General features: G+C 39.1%; 1 long non-coding RNA gene across 1 annotated transcript in view; it reads right to left on the reverse strand.

Moving 5' to 3' along the window:
- Positions 1-21,205, reverse strand: part of LOC145541477 (uncharacterized) — a 43,159-nt gene that overhangs the window by 5,620 nt on the left and 16,334 nt on the right. The window contains exons 4-5 of the long non-coding RNA XR_014079046.1: positions 13,332-13,505; positions 13,029-13,122 (exon numbers count right to left, since the gene is read on the reverse strand). This is a non-coding gene — a long non-coding RNA (uncharacterized LOC145541477). The remainder of the gene's footprint in view (positions 1-13,028; positions 13,123-13,331; positions 13,506-21,205) is intronic.

Here is a 21,205-nt window from a genome sequence, read left to right on the forward strand (position 1 = left end):
GCCTCCCAAAGCAGTATATTCTGATTGCCTGTCTCTGCCTTGGCATCCAACATCCTAATTTGTCATTCCATATCCTTGACCTTCTGAAATGTATATTTTTTACTTTTCCAACTACCTTGCAGGTTCTAGCTGGAAAATAATGTGCTTCGTAGTGCAGTTCTCAGTCAATCTGCCTTTGGATAATCTGGAGTGACTGATGAAGATTTTTAGCCCCAATGTCATGAATCAGAATTTCTATGGTATGCCCAAGAAGTATGCATTTGTAACAAGCTACCCTGGTGATTCTCATGCATACAGAGCTTGTTGTTCTTGTTGTTTAGTCACTGTCATGTTCGACTGTTTTGAGAACCCATGAACAGTAGCCCCCCCAGGCTACTCTGTCCATGGGATTTCCCAGGCAAGAATACCCACTCAAGTATTGCCATTTCCTTCTCCAAGGGATCGTCCCGACTCAGGGATTGAACCCATGTCTCCTGGGTTGGCAGGCGGATTGTTTACCACTGAGCCACCAAGGAAGCCCATATAGAACTTAGGACCCATTGTATTAGAAGAGCAAGAGGACCCAAGTATCATCATCTACTTTTTTTTAATATCCCAGGTGCCTCCAGTTCTGTGCTTAGAACCTGGATGATTCTCACTAAAAGCTAGTTGCATTAAGGAATGAATAAATCTAACTTTAGGAGGAAATCCAGTCATGGGAAATCTTCCCTGCTCTAAGGAAATTATTTGCAATTTTCACTAAATGTGCCCATAATACCAACTTAATTAATATAATCCTCATTCCTTCATGAGTTAAATGCTTAAATCTCTTTTGGATTTTGCTTCTTCCTAAAACAATGTAATTTTAACTACTTTGGTAGTGATGAAATATCACATCAAATTGGTTCAAAATTCTCAACGTGTTCTATAATTCAGTTTAGACCTTCTCCTGGGTAGAAGCTAGATATTTCCTCCAATTATAACTGGAAGAAAATACCAAAGTGATTTTATAAGCTGGGTAAATATTGTTATGCTGCTGCTGCTGCTGCTGCTAAGTCACTTCAGTCGTGTCCAACTCTGTGCAACCCCATAGATGGAAGCCCACCAGGCTCCCCTGTCCCTGGGATTCTCCAGGCAAGAATACTGGAGTGGGTTGCCATTTCCTTCTCCAATGCATGGAAGTGAAAAGTGAAAGTGAAGTCAGTCGTGTCTGACTCTGAGCGACCCCATGGACTGCAGCCCACCAGGCTCCTCCGTTCATGGGATTTTCCAGGCAAGAGTACTGGAGTGGGCTGCCATTGCCTTCTCCGAAATATTGTTATAGGGATTACTAAAAAGATTTTAATATTCTACATATTGTTAATTTAACAAATATTTATTGTACTTAAACATTCAGATTATCACAAGCAGTACAAGAAATCCATGACTTTCTGTTGCTCCCTGGGAATATTAATATTCCGACTTCTTTATTCAGTTTGGTTTGGAAGTCTTTTTGCTTCCTAGTTGTAGCTTGTTTAAGGCTGGTTGACTAGGTAGACACTTTGGATTGCTGAGTTTAAGAGACTGCTAATTCATAGAGCTCCTATTAGTATAACATTAAATTCAACCTTTCATCCTGTCTATGTCTTTCTAATAGAGGTTGCCTTGATCTCTTTGCTAATCTTACCTTGGCTCTGAACATATGAAACAGAAAATGGAGCAACGATATTATACCTATTTGCTCTAAATACGCTATTGCTTTTCATCTTTACAGTGACCTTGTGAGAAAGACAATTTCCTTCCCATATTATAGAAGAGATAGTTGAGGCTAATCATTATCGTATAATTGGACCAAATAATACATCAGAAAAAGTCAAAGAATCAGGAACTCAATTTTCCATTTCTTTGGTTCCTAAGCTCGTCTACTTTCTCGTACACTATGTTGCTTCCTCACGTTATTTTGCCACTTCTTAAAGAGCTTTCTACTCTCCCTGTAGGATGTGGATATTGCCCTTGGCCATGTGTTGGTATGCCTGAACTGGCATTACCTAGGAGTTCCTCAGCAATAAGAGGCTCTGCTGATGCCCTGTCACTCAACCACCCTCCTTTTCCCCCTCTGTCAGCTTCCTCTTCACGCCAGGCTTTCCTAAGCTTAGGCACCAGAGCACCACTTGCAGAATCAAAGGAATAATGTAGTCTTCTTCCACAACTTCCATATGTCTTATTATGAATCAGATGAAATGATTTAGGAATCAGATATAAACAGATTTGGCTGCATATAGTGGCTAAACAGAAAGTGTTTCATTTTTCTCATAGAGCAAGAAGTCCAGAGGTAGACGTTTGTACAAGACACTGAAATTATTTCAGAGGTAATGTCTCTGCAATTTTGGCCTTTCCCTCCCTTGTGATGTCAAGACAGCCACTGTATCTCCAACTATTAATCTACATTCAAAACTGAAGGAAAGAGGGGGGAGTGGTGTGCTCCTCCATGTTTACCAAGACTGTGAAATCTTTCCCAGAACGCATCTCACTATACACACCCAGTAGTTTTCACCTAAGACCATGTTGAACAGAATGGGTCACAAGCCCCCATGTTTCCCCCCAACCAGCTATTAAAAAGGCAGAGAAAACCCTTGAAAATCAACTCATATAATCTAACACATCAGCAGGCTAAAGAAAAAAGATCACGTGATCATATTAATAGGTTCAGAAAACGCATTTGACAAAATCCAATACTGATTCATGATAAAAACTCGCAACAAACTTGGAACAGAGGGAAACTTCTTCAAGTGAATAAAGACCATCATCTATGAAAAAACCCACAGCTAACATTATACTTAATGATTAGAAGCTTTCCTGTTAAGATTAGGAACAAGGCAAGGATGTCCCCTCTCACCAATTCTTTCTGACTTCGTACTAAAAGTCCAAGCTAATGCAATAAGACCAAAAAAAAGTGGGGGGAGGGGGAGATATATGGATTGGGAAAGAAGAATTAAAGCTGTCTTTGTTTGCAGATGGCATGATTATCTATGTAGAAAATCTGAATGAATCAACAAAAAAGACTCTTGGAACTAATAAAAGATTATAATAAGATTTCAGTAGGTTAATATATGAGTAAACTGTTTTCCTGTATACCAACAATAAACAAGTGGAATTTGAAATTAAAAAACACATATCATTTACATTAGTACCCCTAATGAAATAGGTATAAATAATGAAATATTTAGGTATAAATCTATCAAAATATGTGCAAGATCTATATAAAACTCAGATGAACAAAATCAAAGACCTAATTAAGACTCAGTGTTGTCAAGATGTCAGTTCTTCCCAACTTGATCCACAGATTCAGTGCAAAATGAATGTAAAATGCAAAGCTACAAAATTCCTAAAAGATAATATAGTAGAAAACCTAGATGATCATAAGTTTAATCATAGATTTTAAGATACAACACCAAAGGCATAATCTGTGAAAGAAGTAATTAATAAGCTGGTTTCATTGAATGAAAAACTTCTGTACTGTAGAAGACACTGTCAAGAGAATGAAAGGACAGTCCACAAATTGGGAGAAAATACTTGCAAAGACGTATTTGATAAAGGACTGTATTCAAAATATACAAAGAACACTTAAAACTCAACAATAAGGAAACAAAACTACCTGATAAAAAAATGGGAAAAAGACCCTAACAAACACCTTACCAGAGAAGATATACATGGCCAATAAACATATGAAAAGATGTTCAGCATCATATGTCATTAGAGAATTACAAATTAAAACAACAATTATATGCTACTATACAACTATTAGAAGGGCCAAAATCCTAAACAGTTGACAACACCAAATGCTGACAAGGATGTGGAGTTAGAGGAACTCTCATTCACTGCTGGTGGGAATGCAAAATGGTCCAGGCAATTTAGAAGAAAGTTTGGTAATTTCTTTCAAAACTAAACATGTTTTTATCACGCAATCCAGAAATCATGCTCCTACTCAAATGAACTGAAACATTATATCTAACCAAAAACCCAACAAATGTTTATAGGAGCTTTATTTATAATTGTCAAAACTTAGAAGCAACCAAAATGAATGTGTAAACAAATTGTGGTACATCCAGGCCATGGAATATTACTCAGTAATCAAAAGAAATGAATTATCAAGCCATGAAAAGACATAGAGGAAATTTAAATGAAAATTATTAAATGAAATAAGCCTATCTAAAGAGGTTATATACTGCATGATTCTAACTATATGATATTCTGGAAAAAAGGCAAAACTATGGAGACAGTAAAAAGATCAGCAGTGCCATGGGTGGAGGGTAGGAGACAGAGAGATAAAAAGGCAGAGCACAGAGAATTGTTAGAGCAATAAAAGTACTGTGTATGATACTATACTGCTGGATGCATGCCGTACATTTGTCCAGATTAGTAGAATGTTCTACACCAAGCATGAACCCTACAGTAAACTGTGAACTTTGAGTGATAATGATGTATCAGTGTAGGTTCAGCAGCTGTAACAAATGGTATGGGATGTCAATAGTTGGGGAGGCTTACAGATGTGGGGGTCGGGGGGTATATGTCAAGTCTCTATCTTCTGCTCAGTTTTGCTGTGAATCTAAAACTCTCTTCAAAAACAAAGTTTATTTTTTTGAGAGGCAGAGAAAGAGGAAAAAAGATTGTCATTACTCACTTAGATCAATCATTATGATTTGCCTGGAACTGGGAACACTGATGCTCTGAACTAAATTGAAGTTTTGTTAGCAAGGAAGAAGAGGAGAAATCTCCTCCTTGATGGTATTTCCCAATTACGATGAATTTCCTGGGTAAGAGTATGCTTCCTTACATCACTGTCATCCTTGTTGTATTTACTGCATGTCTGTTGTGTAACTAACAGTGTCTACCATACAGGTGTTTCCCCATGATTTCCAGTCTTGGCGCTGAAAGGACAGCCAAGGTGCCTGGTCTCCCTGCCACCTGACCTGACACCCTCTCTCTCTGCTTCATTCTCTTGTGAGTTAAGCGTTCTTGTTTACAAAATGGGCAGCAAGGGTTCCAGGTGCACCCTGTAGTCATGAGACTGCAGCCATGGGCCAGAGCTGTGGGTCAGGGAGTTCAGTAGAAGACTTTGTCCTTCACAGCACTGGAGCATAAAACATGTCCTTATTTTTGTTTGAAAGAAATCTTTAAAAGGGAACTGTAAACAAATGAGTCGGATACCATCAGAATTGCTTGCCTGAATCTAGACTGAGGGCAGGAAAAGTTCCCCTAAAACTCTTCTGGAAAAGTTAAAAACCCCTGGCTGGAACCAAAGGCCTATCAGAGCTGCCTTTTAAATACGGCTCCCATGGCCTGAGAGAGTTAAAAAGGATGCTATTTTGCCCTCTAGTAGTTAAAGAATGGCCAGCAAAGTTGTTGGAATAGACTTATGCATATTAAAATGTTCATGTATGTGAATAATGTTCTGCTGAAGACAGAACTTAAGTCAAAAATCCTTTAAAAGGAAAGAACTGTTAACATTAATTAATTAGAGTTGATGTTTACACCCTTATTATAACAAAGCTTGGCTGCTTGTATAAACCAAAGTCTTTTAAGTTTATTGCAGCAATCAGAGTAATGTGTTGAAATTTCATGTGTGTATGTGTGTGTGAATAATGCAAATCTTGACATTCCTCACCAGAGTACTCTTTTTATGCAGTTCACAAATAGCAATTTTCACAACAACAGAGTGTTTCTCTTCAACAAAGAATCCCAAACAGAACTCTAATCAATGGCAGAACTAATATCCCTTCTTTATTTGACATTAGCCTAAGTTTAGGCCTTAACCTCTAGGTTTTAATTACATTTAAGCCAATAGGTAAACTGATATTGTTGCCTCCTATCCATGGCAGATAATGGACCATCAAAATCTGTAAACTAGAGTATGATGCTCTCTCCCTATGTCCCACTTCCATTTTCCACTCTCCTAGTTTCTTCATTTCCTCATGCCTTAAAAAAAGATCGAAATGGAATTAAAGCCATTCTAGAAATATCCTCTTTGGTTCAGTTGAGTTCAGTCGCTCAGTCGTGTCCGACTCTTTGCGACCCCATGAACTGCAGCACGCCAGGCCTCTCTGTCCACCACCAACTCCCAGAATCTACCCAAACCCATGTCCATCGAGTCGGTGATGCCATCCAACCATCTCATCCTCTGTCATCCCCTTCTCCTCCCGCCCCCAATCCTACCCAGCATCAGGGTCTTTTCCAATGAGTCAACCCTTCGCATGAGGTGGCCAAAGTATTGGAGTTTCAGCTTCAACATCAGACCTTCCAATGAACACCCAGGATTGATCTCTTTTAGGATGGATTGATTGGATCTCCTTGCAGTCCAAGGGACTCTCAAGAGTCTTCTCCAACACCACAGTTCAAAAGCATCAATTCTTCAGTGCTCAGCTTTCTTCACTGTCCAACTCTCACATCCATACATGACCACTGGAAAAACCATAGCCTTGACTAGATGGACTTTTGTTGGGAAAGTAATGTCTCTGCTTTTAAATATACTATCTAGGTTGGCCATAACCTTCCTTCCAAGAAGAAAGCGTCTTAATTTCATGGCTGCAGTCACCATCAGCAGTGATTCTGGAGCCCAAAAAAATAAAGTCTGACACTGTTTCCACTGTTTCCCCATCTATTTCCCATGAAGTGATGGGACCAGATGCCATGATCTTAGTTTTCTGAACGTTGAGCTTTAAGCCAACTTTTTCACTCTCCTCTTTCACCTTCATCAAGAGGCTCTTTAGTTCTTCTTCACCTTCTGCCATAAGGGTGGTCATTCACATATCTGAGGTTATTGATATTTCTCCCAGCAATCTTGATTCCAGCTTGTGTTTCTTCCAGCCCAGCATTTCTCATGATGTACTCTGCATATAAGTTAAATAAGCAGGATGACAATATACAGCCTTGACATACTCCTTTTCCTATTTGGAACCAGTCTGTTGTTCCATGTCCAGTTCTAACTGTTGCTTCCTGACCTGCATACAGGTTTCTCAAGACACAGGTCAGATGGTCTGGTATTCCCATCTCTTTCAGAATTTTCCACAGTTTATTTGTGATCCACACAGTCAAAGGCTTTGGCATAGTCAATAAAGCAGAAATAGATGTTTTTCTGGAACTCTCTTGCTTTTTCGATGATCCAGCGGATATTGGCAATTTGATCTCTGGTTCTTCTGCCTTTTCTAAAACCAGATGAACATCTGGAAGTTCACGGTTCACATATTGCTGAAGCCTGGCTTGGAGAATTTTGAGCATTACTTTACTAGCATGTGAGATGAGGGCAATTGTGCGGTAGTTTGAGCATTCTTTGGCATTGCCTTACTTTGGGATTGGAACGAAAACTGACCTTTTCCAGTCCTGTGGCCACTGCTGAGTTTTCCAAATTTGCTGGCATATTGAGTGCAGCACTTTCACAGCATCATCCTTGAGGATTTGAAATAGCTCAACTGGAATTCCATCACCTCCACTAGCTTTGTTCGTAGTGATGCTTTCTAAGGCCCACTTGACTTCACATTCCAGGATGTCTGGCTCTAGGTGAGTGATCACACCATCGTGATTATCTGGGTCGTGAAGATCTTTTTTGTACAGTTCTTCTGTGTATTCTTGCCACCTCTTCTTAATATCTTCTGCTTCTGTTAGGTCCATACCATTTCTGTCCTTTATCGAGCCTATCTTTGCATGAAATGTTCCTTTGGTATCTCTAATTTTCTTGAAGAGATCTCTAGTCTTTCCCATTCTGTTGTTTTCCTCCATTTCTTTGCACTGGTCTCTGAGGAAGGCTTTCTTATCTCTCCTTGCTATTCTTTGGAACTCTGCATTCAGATGGGAATATCTTTCCTTTTCTCCTTTGCTTTTCGCTTCTCTTCTCTTCCCAGCTATCTGTAAGGCCTCCTCAGACAGCCATTTTGCTTTTTTGCATTTCTTTTACATGGGGATTTTTTGATCCCTGTCTCCCGTACAATGTCACGAACTTCTGGCCATAGTTCATCAGGCACTCTGTCCAAAATGCAGTACTTGGATGCAATCTCAAAAACGATAGAATGATCTCTGTTCGTTTCCAAGGCAAACAATTCAATATCACTGTAATCCAAGTCTATGCCCCAAACAGTAACGCCAAAGAAGCTGAAGTTGAACGGTTCTATGAAGACCTACAAGACCTTCTAGAACTAACACCCAAAAAAGATGTCCTTTTCATTATAGGGGACTGGAATGCAAAAGTAGAAAGTCAAGAAACACCTGGTGTAACAGGCAAGTTTGGCCTTGGAGTACAGAATGAAGCAGGGCAAAGGCTAATAGAGTTTCGCCACGAGAACGCACTGGTAATAGCAAACACCCTATTCCAACAACACAAGAGAAGACTACACGTGGACATCACCAGATGGTCAACACCGAAATCAGATTGATTATATTCTTTTCAGCCAAAGATGGAGAAGCTCTATACAGTCAGCAAAAACAAGACCAGGAGCAGACTGTGGCTCGGATCATGAACTGCTTATTGCCAAATTCAGACTTAAATTGAAGAAAGTAGGGAAAACCACTAGTCCATTCAGGTATGACCTAGATCAAATCCGTTATGAGTATACAGTGGAAGTGACAAATAGATTTAAGGGACTAGACCTGATAGACAGAGTCCTCTTTGGTACTACGTGCTAATTATGATTTTTGGGGGGGATATAAATATGTTTTCTCACAATTTATTGTAATCATTAACATATTTATTGATTGTAATAAGAGTGAATTTCTTAAAAAAACAAAAAAGAGAGTAAGATTACATATGTGCTGCTGTCAGAGGAGTTCCTCGCAATGTGGTTTAATTTGTTCATTTATCCCACAGGCATTGAGTGAATGCTTATTATGTCCCAGGCATTCCATGAGCTGAAGCCTTATTCTCATAAGTTCACCAAGCAGTAGAAGAGATAAACTTGTAAGTACTATTGGCATGGTGCATTTGTCATGACAAGATCTATAGAACACAGTATGCACACCCTGAAGAAGGATAAGTATGCCCCCATAGGACATGTGATTTGAACTGAATTTTGAAGGTTGTTTAGCAAAGCCCTCCTCCTGGTGGGGATTTTGAACTAGAGATATAGTTCTCAGGTGGTAGAAGAGCTCACCTGAATGCCAGTTCTAGTGGGAAGTGCCAAACTTATTAGAGAAACAGGAACTCAGAATGGGACAAAAATGTCCTCCAATCACTCATTCAACAAAAGTTTGAGTTTCAACTATGTTTACAGAGGTGTAATATTTTCTGGAAATAAAGCATTGAACAAAATTGATATAATCTTTGCCCTGGTGGAACTTATAATGAGGAGGAAAATATTAAAGACCTAGGGAATCTCATACGAAAAAACTGGTTATGGAATAGTATATATGGTATCATCTCAATTTTGTTATATATTGAAAAGACTGAAGGATTATTTTAATGGTTAGCTTTTGCTGCATAACAAACTATAAAACTTAATGTTTTGTTGTAAACAGCAACCATATATTCAGTTGAGAATTTGGTGGGTTTGCACTCTGGGCTGGGTTTAGCTGATGGTTCTTATGCTTCTCTCAATTGGATTCACAAACATGTGTGTTCAGCTGCCACTCATCTGGGCAGCTCTGCTTCTGGGGATTGACTGAGTGTTGCCCAATATGACAGGGCCATGGGGTACATATCTCTTGTCATTCAGAAGGTTAGCATAGACTCATTTACAAGGTAGCAGTATATTCCAAAAGCAGCAGGAGAGGCAAGCACAGCGACAGACATTTTCAAAGTCTCTGTTTGTGATCCACTTGCTATTGTCCCATTGGCCAAGCCCAGAGTTAGTGGTAAGAGAGGAATTCCCTAGTGGCTCAGACAGTAAAGAATCTGCCTTCAATGTAGAAGATCCAGGTTCAAGATCTGGGTCAGAAAGATCCCCTGGAGAAGGGAATGGCAACCCACTCCAGTATTCTTGCCTGGAAAATTCCATGGACAGAGGATCCTGGTAGACCTATACAGTCCATGGGGTTGCAAAGAGTTGAACGGGACAGAGCATCTCACACACACACACACACACACACACACACATACATGCAAACATGGTTATAAGAAAGTATGAGCAAATTTGTGGTCCCTGTTGCAACAAGTTACCTCAGATGCATGTCAAAAAGTTGGAGGTGGTTGTCTGAGTAGTAGGATTATAGTTTATGGTATCTTCTCTACTTCTCCTTTCATTTTTCAGGTTTCTTTTGGTAATCATATAGAACTTTTATAATAAGAAATTGGAGCAATAAATAGGGAGAGGCTTAAAGCCCAGTGGTATGGCCTAGGGTAGAAAGGAGGAATCAGGAGAAGGAACTCAGGGGCCTATTATCAGATCCTGTGGGTGCTAGGGGACCTGCAACTCGGAGCACAGTGAAAGCTCCTAGTGTTAGCACTGCAGCACCGCATCCTGCCTCCTAGAAGTCTATCACACTACACCATGCCTGGCTGAGCTGGGGAAGAGAGGCCTTAGAAACTTGCATTTTAGCTCAGAAATAAACTAGGTTATGTACTGTCTGCATATGTAAGAAATTGGAAGATCTAGTTTGGGGTGCAGGAGCAAGCCCAGGCAGGAAGAATAATGATGGAGGGAGCCCCCTTAGGCAAATCTGAACCTCTTATTGGAGTGGGATGAACTTGGGAAAGAAAGAAAGAAATTCTAAGTCTCTTTGATAATTCTAGAATTAGATATTAGAATGTCACATACTCAAACATCATTATATTCAAACTCTTCATTACTGAACAGTTCCAGAGAAGTGGTAGGATTTGATAAGGCCACTGACATCTTGTGGCAGAGGCAGAACTAGAGCCCGAGCCTCCTGAGAGCAAGTCTGGTGGTTTCTGCTTGCTGCACTGCTACTCGGAGGGCAGGCTGGTCCATTTGTGAACAAAGGAATGTTGACTGCCTTCTCTCTCTCTCTCTCTCTCTCTCTCTCTCTCTCTTGCACACACACACACACACACACACACAGAGAGACTTTGGATTTTAAGATGATCCAAGTGTTACAATTACTTATAGTCACCATTTCTCTTGCTATGCCCTTAAACCTATACCTGGAACTTATGAGCTAAAATACACTAAGCAAGCACTTTTTAAAAGACTTACAGTTAATGAGCACTTGAAAAATACAGGCTGATTTGCCAAGTCAACAATGGTCTCGGGCCTGAGGTTTGCCAGGGGGATAATTATCTGCTGCATTGATGGAACTTTCTTGGCTTTGCTTGACTTGAGCCTATTAGTATGCCCAAGATTGTTACCTTGAAAGGAGCATAAAAGAGAAGGTACCATTGGTGCACTGGATGTTTTATTATTTATTAAGTCTGATGCTGTTCCTTTTTGTGATGGTCAAAACCAGATATTTTGTCATTAAAAGGATATACACAATTGCTTCACAACATGAGTGTAGATTACAGCATCTATCTAAATATACACAGGCTAAGGGTATGAGATGAAAGGAATAAGAAAAGGAGGGAGAGATGGAAGAGCTACCAAGGAGGTCATATCATGTTCATGATCTACCTACATTTCTAGTAACTAATGAATCTTTGGTAAGTGAGCATCTACTCCAAACATAAGGCATTTGGTTGAAACATTTTTGGCTTTCAACTCAACATTGCATGAGGTTTCAAGATCTCTAACCAAATCTCTATTTTTTATATAGTGCAGCTTTGAAAACAGATGAGGCTCCCCACCCCAAGGATCTTATACACTTGCATAGCCCTGAGCCACATCTAAAGCTCTAGCAAATGGGTAGAACCATGATCTGCAAGTTCCTGCTTTTTAAACTCAGCTCTCCTCTGATTGCAAACAGTGCCACAGAGTAAGAGGATCACAGGTTTGGGAAACACCATCCAAATCCCAACTTCAGCACTTCCTTTGGTATTACGCCTGTCCAGAGCTCTTCTGAATCAGTCCAGAATATTCATGGGAAGGACTGATATTGAAGCTGAAACTCCAATACTTTGGCCACTTGATGCGAAGAACTGACTCATTGGGAAAAAACCTGATGCTGGGAAAGATTGAAGGAGGAAAAGGGGACAACAGGGGATGAGATGGTTGGATGGCATCACCAACTCGATGGACATGAGTTTGAGTGAGCTCCAGGGGTTGGTAATGGAAAACAAAGTCTAGCGTGCTACAGTCCATGGGGTGGCAAAGAGTTGGACACAACTGAGCGACTGAACTGACTGACTGAACTGAGGACTCTTCTGACGCAGACAGACAGATACCTCAGGGGAGAATAATTTACTTTAGGGACACTCCTGAATCCACCCTACACACAAGTAGTTAAAAACATAATTTCAATGATTTATTAACAAATATTTATGAAAATCTACTCTAAGCCAGGTTTCTAGGGTTACAGAATTAAGTAATGTAAGTCTCCCTCCTCTAGGAAGGCCACAGCCTGAAAAAGGAGACACATCTGTAGAGAAACAAGTTACAGCCTTTTGTCCTAAGCACATTCATCAGAGAAACTGAGTGGTGGGTACCGTAATAGCACAGAGGGACAGGGGTGCACTTCCTCTTGGGGCAGAGATGCTCAGGGAAGGCCTTTGACTCCTCATTTCAGTAGTGCAGGCCTAGCAGATCTGTCAAGGATCCATGTGAGTTAGCTAAGGTACACGGGATTGGAGAAGATTTAGGCTGAAACGTGTCTTTAGAAACCATACTAGTCTATCTTTCTACATTCAATTGAGACTGCATTTATAATCCATTCTCTGCAAACAAGGAAGGCTACATCATTTGTGGAAACCCTTGTGCAAAAAAAATAGGAAAAAAAAGTGGTGTCATATGTACTAAAATATAAAGGTTTTTTCCTTTCTTCTCTGACCCCTCTCTTGATTTGTGATCATTTTTATTTGCTATTTCATGTTGTTCTAAGTAAAAAAAAGAGTTTTTAAAAATTATTAGCATGAATTTTGTGACTCACCTTTATATTCTTCGATGCCAGTTTTAACCATAAGAGCCCTAACTTGTATGTGAAATCACAGAATTCTTATTCCATAGTGTATATATGCAGATGCAATTAATTCTTACCAGAACACTCGAAAAGCTGCACAAGACAAACTCAACTGTTTTTATTTCACTTCATGATATGGGCATATTCTACCAACATTCCACTCTGGCTTGCCTATGAATGAGGAAGAACAGAAAGGAAAAGTGTCAAAGGGTTGCCTTAACCTTGCCTTGCCTTTGATTTCATCATTTTCAGTGTAAGTGGCTGGGAAGTAATACGAATGAGAAAGAATGTGATAAGGTTCCTTGGCTTTCAGGCATTTGAAACAAATTTCAGTCTGAACAGAAAGCATGGCCTCTTGGGCTGTCAGCACCTCCACTTACTCAGTTGAGGATGTAACACTTCTGCTTGTTTTGAGTCTTGCTGTGGGTTCACCTAAATTCTGTGTCCGTAGAGCATTGGGAACACCAGATGCAAACGGGGTGTGAAGGAACAGTAGATGTATTTGTTGTATGTATCTTCTCTGCTCATGTACATGCTCCATTATCCTGTCAGATCTCATTTAGAAAACACAAATTCAAAGACAAAATCATTAATACTTTCATGATACCAGCAGACTATCAAACCATCTCTGTATACAAAAAAGGCTAAACCTATGTTTAGGATTAAGAAAGCTATGTTGAATTATTACATTTCATGATTTGCCACCATTGCAGCTTCTAGATAAACTTCCTGTGTTTATCTACCTTGATATATTCATAACCTTGGTTCACAATCATTCTTCAAAAATACTACAGTGTTATAATCATCTTTTACACCAGGATATTTTCCTCTACACAGAAAAGGGCAACTTAATCAATGTGGTCTTTCTTCACCTAAGGGTTCACAATCTAACATAGGCCACAAAGACAGGAATAGATGAAATAAGTACACAGACAATAGTTTAATACTGAACAAAATCTCTCATTAATAAATTATTTCCCTTATGTAATCTCAGAGGGATGAGTTTTTTAATTGTACAGAAAAGAACATGCCATTAAGATTGCATATTTAGAGGTCAGTGTACATATCTTATTTACACACAAAGGGTTATTCATAAAACTCTGCAGTGGGAGAGTGTTGGTAATAAGTTTTCTGTGCCTGTAACATGAAATGCTTTACTATTCATTTTTTGTTTTTTGTTTTTATTTGGTTTTTTGGTTTCTTTTTAAACAGACTTTTTCAAAAAAAATTGAAGTATAGTTGATTACAATGTTGTATTAATTTCAGGTATATAGCTAAGTGATTCAGTTACATGTATATAAAACTGAATATATATATGTATATATATGTTCTTTTCCATTACGTTATTACAGACAGTGAATGTAAGTCCTTGTGCTATACAGTAGGTCCTCGTTTATTTTATATATGGTAGCTTTGTATCTGTTAATCCCAAGTTCCTAATTTGTCCCATCCCCCCACCTTTCCCCTTTGGTAACCACAAATTAGTTTTCTATGTCTGTGAGTCTATTTCTGTTTTGTAAATAAGGTCGTTTGTATCATACTCCAGATTGGGCTTCCCTCATAGCTCAGTTGGTAAAGAATCTGCCTGCAATACAGGAGACCCTGGTTCAATTCCTGGGTTGGAAGATCTGCTGGGGAAGGGAAAGGCTACCCATTCCGGTATTCTGGCCTGGAGAATTCCATGGACTGTATAGTCCATGGGGTCGCAAAGAGTCGGACATGACTGAGCGACTTTCACTTCACTTTCACTTCAGATTCTACCTATAAGTGATATCATATGATATTTATCTTTCTCTGTCTGACTTAACTTCACTTAGTATGATAATCTCTAGGTCTATCCATGTTGCTGCAAATGACATTATTTCATTCTTTTTATGGCTGAGTAATATTCCATTGTGTGTGTGTGTGTGTGTGTGTGTATGCTGCATCTTTTTCATCCATTCATCTGTCAATAGATATTTAGATTGCTTCCATGTCTTGGTGGTTTAGTTGCTAAGTTGTATCCGACGCTTGCGATCCCATGGACTGTAGCCTTCCAGGCTCCTCTGTCCATGGGATTCTCTAGGCAAGAATACTGCAGTGGGTTGCCATTTCCTTCTGCAGGGGATCTTCCTGACCCAGGAATCGAACCCAGGTCTCCAGTGCTACTATGAACATTGGAGTGCATGTATCTTGATAAATTAGAGCTTTTATCTTTTCTGGATATATGCTGAGGAGTAGGATTGTTAAATCATATAGTAACTCTATTTTTAGTTTTTTAAGGAAACTCCATACTGTTTTCCATCATGGCTGTACGAACTTACATTCCTACTAACAGCGTAGGAGGGTTCCCTTTTCTCTATACCCTCTCCTGCATGTATTAGTTGTAGACTTCTTGATGATGGCCATTCTGACTGGTGACTCATTGTGGTTTTGATTTGCATTTCTCTAATAATTAGTGATGTTGAGCATCTTTTCCTGTGCCTGTTGGCCATATGTATGCAAATAGACTTCATTCTTTTTTTTTTTTTAATATTTATTTATTTCAGTTGCACTGTGTCTAGTTGCAGCACACAGGATCTTCAGTTGCGGCATATGGGATCTAGTGCCCTGACCAGGGATAGAACCTGGGCCCCCTGCACTGGGAACACAGAGTCTTGGCCACTGGACCACCAGGGAAGTCCTGACTTCATTCTTAATAGTAGTTTTAGATTTACAGAAAACTTGAACACAAAATACAGACTTCCTATGTCTGTACCTGGGAAGTACATGAATTCCCTCCCCCACACACTATTCTTTTTAAATTATTTTTCACAGCATCCTTAGAAAATAGATGAACCTCTAAATCCCTGTACTATTTTTAGGAAATCATGACACAGAATTTTACTGCTTTAGACTGAAGGAATCCTAAAAATCAAGTTGGTATTTCCTAAGCTTCAGCCAATCAAGCTCCACCACACAGATTCAGTGATATTCGTATTTCATGCCTACTTTATCAGTATAGTGTTTTTCTTTAAACCTATTCAAATTTTTACTTAAATACATTTGTTTTTTAAAAACTCATTGAATTATACACTTTAAATGTGTGCTGCTGCTGCTGCTAAGTCACCTCAGTCGTGTCTGACTCTGTGTGACCCCATAGATGGCAGCCCACCAGGCTCCGCCATCCCTGGGATTATCCAGGAAAGAACACTGGAGTGGGTTGCCATTTCTGATGCATGAAAGTGAAAAGTGAAAGTGAAGTCACTCAATGTGTGCAGTTTACTGTATACAACTGTAACACAATAAATTCAACTAAAGAGAGAAGATAACATTCCAATCATTTTCTTTCAAAAATTATATTATTAGAGTTATTAATTAGTGATAACTGCTTAGTTGTTAAACCTTCAATATATTTTTATTATTTTTTTTAATTAGTTTATCTATTTTTTAACTTTACAATAAAGTATTTGTTTTGCCATACATTGACATGAATCCACCATGGGTGTACATGTTTTCCCCTTCCAGAAACCCCTCCTACCTCCCTCCCCATCCCATCCCTCTGGGTCATCCCGGTACACCAGCCCCGAGCACCCTGTATCATGCATCGAACCTGGACTGGTGATTCGTTTCACACATAATAATTTACATGCTTCCATACCATTCTCCCATATCATCCCGCCCTCGCCCTCTCCCATAGAGTCCATAATACTGTTCTATTTATCTGTGTCTCTTTTGATGTCTCGCATACAGGGTTATCTTTCCGATTAACTAAATACCATATATATATGTGTTAGTATACTGTATTGGTGTTTTTCTTTCTTGCTTACTTCACTCTGTATAATAGGCTCCAGTTTCATCCACCTCATTAGAACTGATTCGAATGTATTCTTTTTAATGGCTGAGTAATATTCTATTGTGTATATGTACCACAGCTTCCTTATCCATTTGTCTGTAATACGTCACATTAACAAATTGAAAAATAAAAACCATATGATTATTTCAATAGATGCAGAGAAAGCCTTTGACAAAATTCAACATCCATTTATGATAAAAACCCTCCAAAAAGCAGGAATAGAAGGAACATGCCTCAACGTAATAAAAGCTATATATGACAAACCCACAGCGAACATTATCCTCAATGGTGAAAAACTGAAAGCATTTCCCCTAAAGTCAGGAACAAGACAAGGGTGCCCACTCTCACCACTACTATTCAACATAGTTTTGAAAGTTTTGGCCACAACAATCAGAGCAGAAAAAGAAATAAAAGGAATCCAGATTGGAAAAGAAGAAGTAAAACTCTCACTGTTTGCAGATGACATGATCCTCTACATAGAAAACCCTAAAGACTCCACCAGAAAATTACTAGAGCTAATTAATGAATATAGTAAAGTTGCAGGATATAAAATTAACACACAGAAATCCCTTGCATTCCTATACAATAACAACAAGAAAACAGAAAGAGAAATTAAGGAAACAATTCCATTCACCATCGCAACAAAAAGAATAAAATACTTAGGAATATATCTACCTAAAGAAACAAAAGACCTATATATAGAAAACTGTAAAACACTGGTGAAAGAAATCAAAGAGGACACAAACAGATGGAGAAATATACCGTGTTCATGGATCAGAAGAATCAATATAGTGAAAATGAGTATACTACCCAAAGCAATCTATAGATTCAATGCAATCCCTATCAAGCTACCAATGGTATTTTTCGGAGAACTAGAACAAATAATTTCACATTTTGTATGGAAATACAAAAATCCTCGAATAGCCAAAGCAATCTTGAGAAAGAAGAATGGAACTGGAGGAATCAACCTGCCTGACTTCAGTCTCTACTACAAAGCCACAGTCATCAAGACAGTATGGTACTGGCACAAGGACAGAAATATAGATCAATGGAACAAAATAGAAAGCCCAGAGATAAATCCATGCACCTATGGACACCTTATCTTTGACAAAGGAGGCAAGAATATACAATGGAGAAAAGACAAGCTCTTTAACAAGTGGTGCTGGGAAAACTGGTCAACCACTTGTAAAAGAATGAAGCTAGAACACTTTCTAACATCATACACAAAAATAAACTCAAAATGGATTAAAGATCTAAACGTAAGACCAGAAATTATAAAACTCCTAGAGGAAAACATAGGCAAAACACTCTCCAACATAAACCACAGCAGGATCTTCTATGACCCATATCCCAGAATATGGGAAATAAAAGCTTCAATGTCTTTTTAAAAGAATTTTATGTTCTAATTCTTATCTATTAACAACTTTTGCTTGAAAATGTAGTCCAGTTCCTTTGGAGAACAGGAGAAAACAGATATTAGCATGAATCAGGTAATCAAAAGCTATTTTATTAGAAGAATTTAAAAATTATCTTCCAAGAAGAAATCTATTCATTTAAATAGAAACTCTGTCTATTCCATAATTATGAAGGCAACTATGAAAGTTGATGCAGAACCATTACAATTAAGAATAAGTCAGCACATGTGTAACATCTTGAATCAATTCACAGAAGTATGCCTGTCTTGGTTAATAATGATTTAGTTCAACATTCCCAGCAGTTTTCCTTGCTATGATACTACTGATTGATGGTGTCCACAACATTGCACTTCCCCATGGTTATAAGGACCCATTTTAAAGGCTTTGACATAGAGGAGGCAGAGCGTGGGTTAGGGCCAATATCCTCAACCACTATCAGTCTTTTCACCTTGTTTTCTCCTACTGATGGTAACACCTCATTTGTAGACAGAGCAACTGAAACTAGGAAAACCAGCATCTGCCCAATTTCTGCCGTCTGAAGGAGAGCTAGAATGCCCTCCCTCCTTTCCTAGTACTCTTTGAAGTTTATCAGGGGACCTCTCCAACCCTCAAACTGAGATCATCAAACAGTAGGTCATGGACCTTAAGGCAAACAGGAGATTAAAATATAAAGTGGGAATAGTCTCTTGCAAATAAGCACCTACAAAAATTGAGCAGTGCCTTCCCAACTGGCTACTCTAGGGACAGCAAGAGTGGAGGCCAGTGTTTCCCAAAGCCTAGGACATAAACATAGACAATTTAGGGGAGTACACAAATACAACTTTAAAAAGCATGGACACTTTTAGTAACGAAGTCACTCCATTTTGAATTCTATTTTAATCTTTCTGATTATGTCAGGAGAAAAAATCTTTCATATTTTTTAAAACTTTTCTGCTGCTGCTGCTGCTAAGTTGCTTCAGTCATGTCCGAATCTGTGCAACCCCATAGACGGCAGCCCACCAGGCTCTGCCGTCCCTGGGATTCTCTAGGCAAGAATACTGGAGTGGGTTGCCATTTCCTTCTCCAGTGCATGAAAGGGAAAAGTGGAAGTAAATTCGCTCAGTCGTGTCCGACTCTTAGCGACCCCATGGACTGTAGCCTACCAGGCTCCTCCATCCATGGGATTTTCCAGGCAAGAGTACTGACACTTGCTAATTTACTTTTTAACCTACTCTTATTTTTTTTACAAAGAGAACAGGTATCACACACAAGGCATTTATCAGGTATTTATCAAGCTAGTACTTAATTAATGAATTGTTTTTAGTTATGCATATATATGTGTGTGTTTTAGTTTGATAAGGCTGCTGTACGAAAATACTTTACAGTGGGTGGCTTAAACAACAGGGATGTATTCCTTACAGCTCTGGAGGCTGAGAGGTACAAGATCAAACTGCCAGCAGATTTGGTTTTTGGTGGGAGGTACCTTCTAGATGCGTCCTCACTTGGCAGGGAGAGAGACAGTGAGAAAGAGAGCAAGAGAGCCCAAGCTCTGGTCTCTTCCTTTTCTTACAAGAACACTACTGGGGACCCCACTTTCATGACCTCATCAAAGGCCCCACCTCCAAGTATCATACCATTAAGGGCTGAAAAGTGCAAGTCGCTCAGTCGTGTTGGACTCTGTGACCCCATGGACTATACAGTCTATGGAATTCTCCAGGCCAGAATATTGGAGTTGGTAGCCATTCCCTTCTCTAGGGGATCTTACCAACCGAGGGATTGAACCCAGGTCTCCCACATTGCAGATTCTTTATCAGCTGAGCCACCAAGGAAGCTCATTTGAGGGCTAGGGCTTCAACAAATGAACTGTAGTGGGGGGAAGGTGACACAAATATTCAATTCATATGTTTTATGGTTTATGGTTATGTTTTATGGCTACTTGCTATTTATAACTGGTGATTTTAAAAGTTCTATTTATGGTAGGTATATACAATTTACCATTTAAAGAAACCTATTTAACTACAAAAGTAAAGTGATTTAAAGAAAACTCAAATAAATAACAGTTCTGATGGCATATATATGTCAAAAATGTGAAAGTTGCATGGGAGTAGCTGCAATTTGAGAACCACTGGCAAAAGTGAATGCAGTTGACATTGGTTTCCGCTATGTGTTGAGTATTCTCCCAAGCATTAGGCATCTGTGAGGAAGTTATGAAAATCAGACAATTAAAATCCAGACTAACTATAGGTTCTTCTTTCTTGAAAATTTTTTACTGCAAGAGGTATCAGAATTTATGTTAGTGAGAAAGTAAATGTCTGTGTTGTTCATTTCCACAAGCAGAGACTAGTGAGAAAGAGAAGAAAAGGAGAAGAAGGGAATCTCAATCCTTTGGCAGCATTTCTGTGCTTCTAGAAAGAGCGGCAGGAAGCAAGTCAACCACTGTTGGGCAGAGCGTGCTGGTGGCCCTGGATGTGGAACAGTGGAAAGGAGCCAACTAGGGAAAGGAAGATTAATTGGTTTCCAATTAATGGGAGGACCCTGATGTGAGGAGTGCCAGAATAGAGACGGAGAAAAGAAAAAAGATGTGTTTGCATCTTTCCACTACCCCCAGCATACAAACACTTTGATTTCTTTGCTGTTGTTTCTCAGGGTGGAGGGTAGTTTGGGGAGGGAGAGGAGGTTAGAGAATGCTTGTCATCCTCTGTTTAAGTATTTATCTGGTCAACAAATGTATCGATCATCTTTTATGGACAAAATGCAAGTACCAGGCCCTGAGACAGCAGAGGGCAGAAAGAAATCGTACTGATATCACAGAACTTGCAGCCAGTTGTTCGAAACAGTGGCCAACTCCATAACACATTCTTATGTTGTCTCTTCCTCATTCCATGATCCACCTCCCCTCAGTGGTGACCTATACTGTCTTCTACATTATTAAATTTCAGATATTTTGCCTTTTGGTAGTTAAATAGAGACATTATTTAAAATTAAATTATATAAGCTTATAAATTACATTAAAAACAAAGGTAATAACTATTCAAAATTTATCATT

The sequence above is a fragment of the Giraffa tippelskirchi genome, chromosome 3 (assembly GCF_054371585.1).
Source record: "Giraffa tippelskirchi isolate mGirTip1 chromosome 3, T2T-mGirTip1v1.2.pri, whole genome shotgun sequence".
Taxonomy (NCBI): domain Eukaryota; kingdom Metazoa; phylum Chordata; class Mammalia; order Artiodactyla; family Giraffidae; genus Giraffa; species Giraffa tippelskirchi.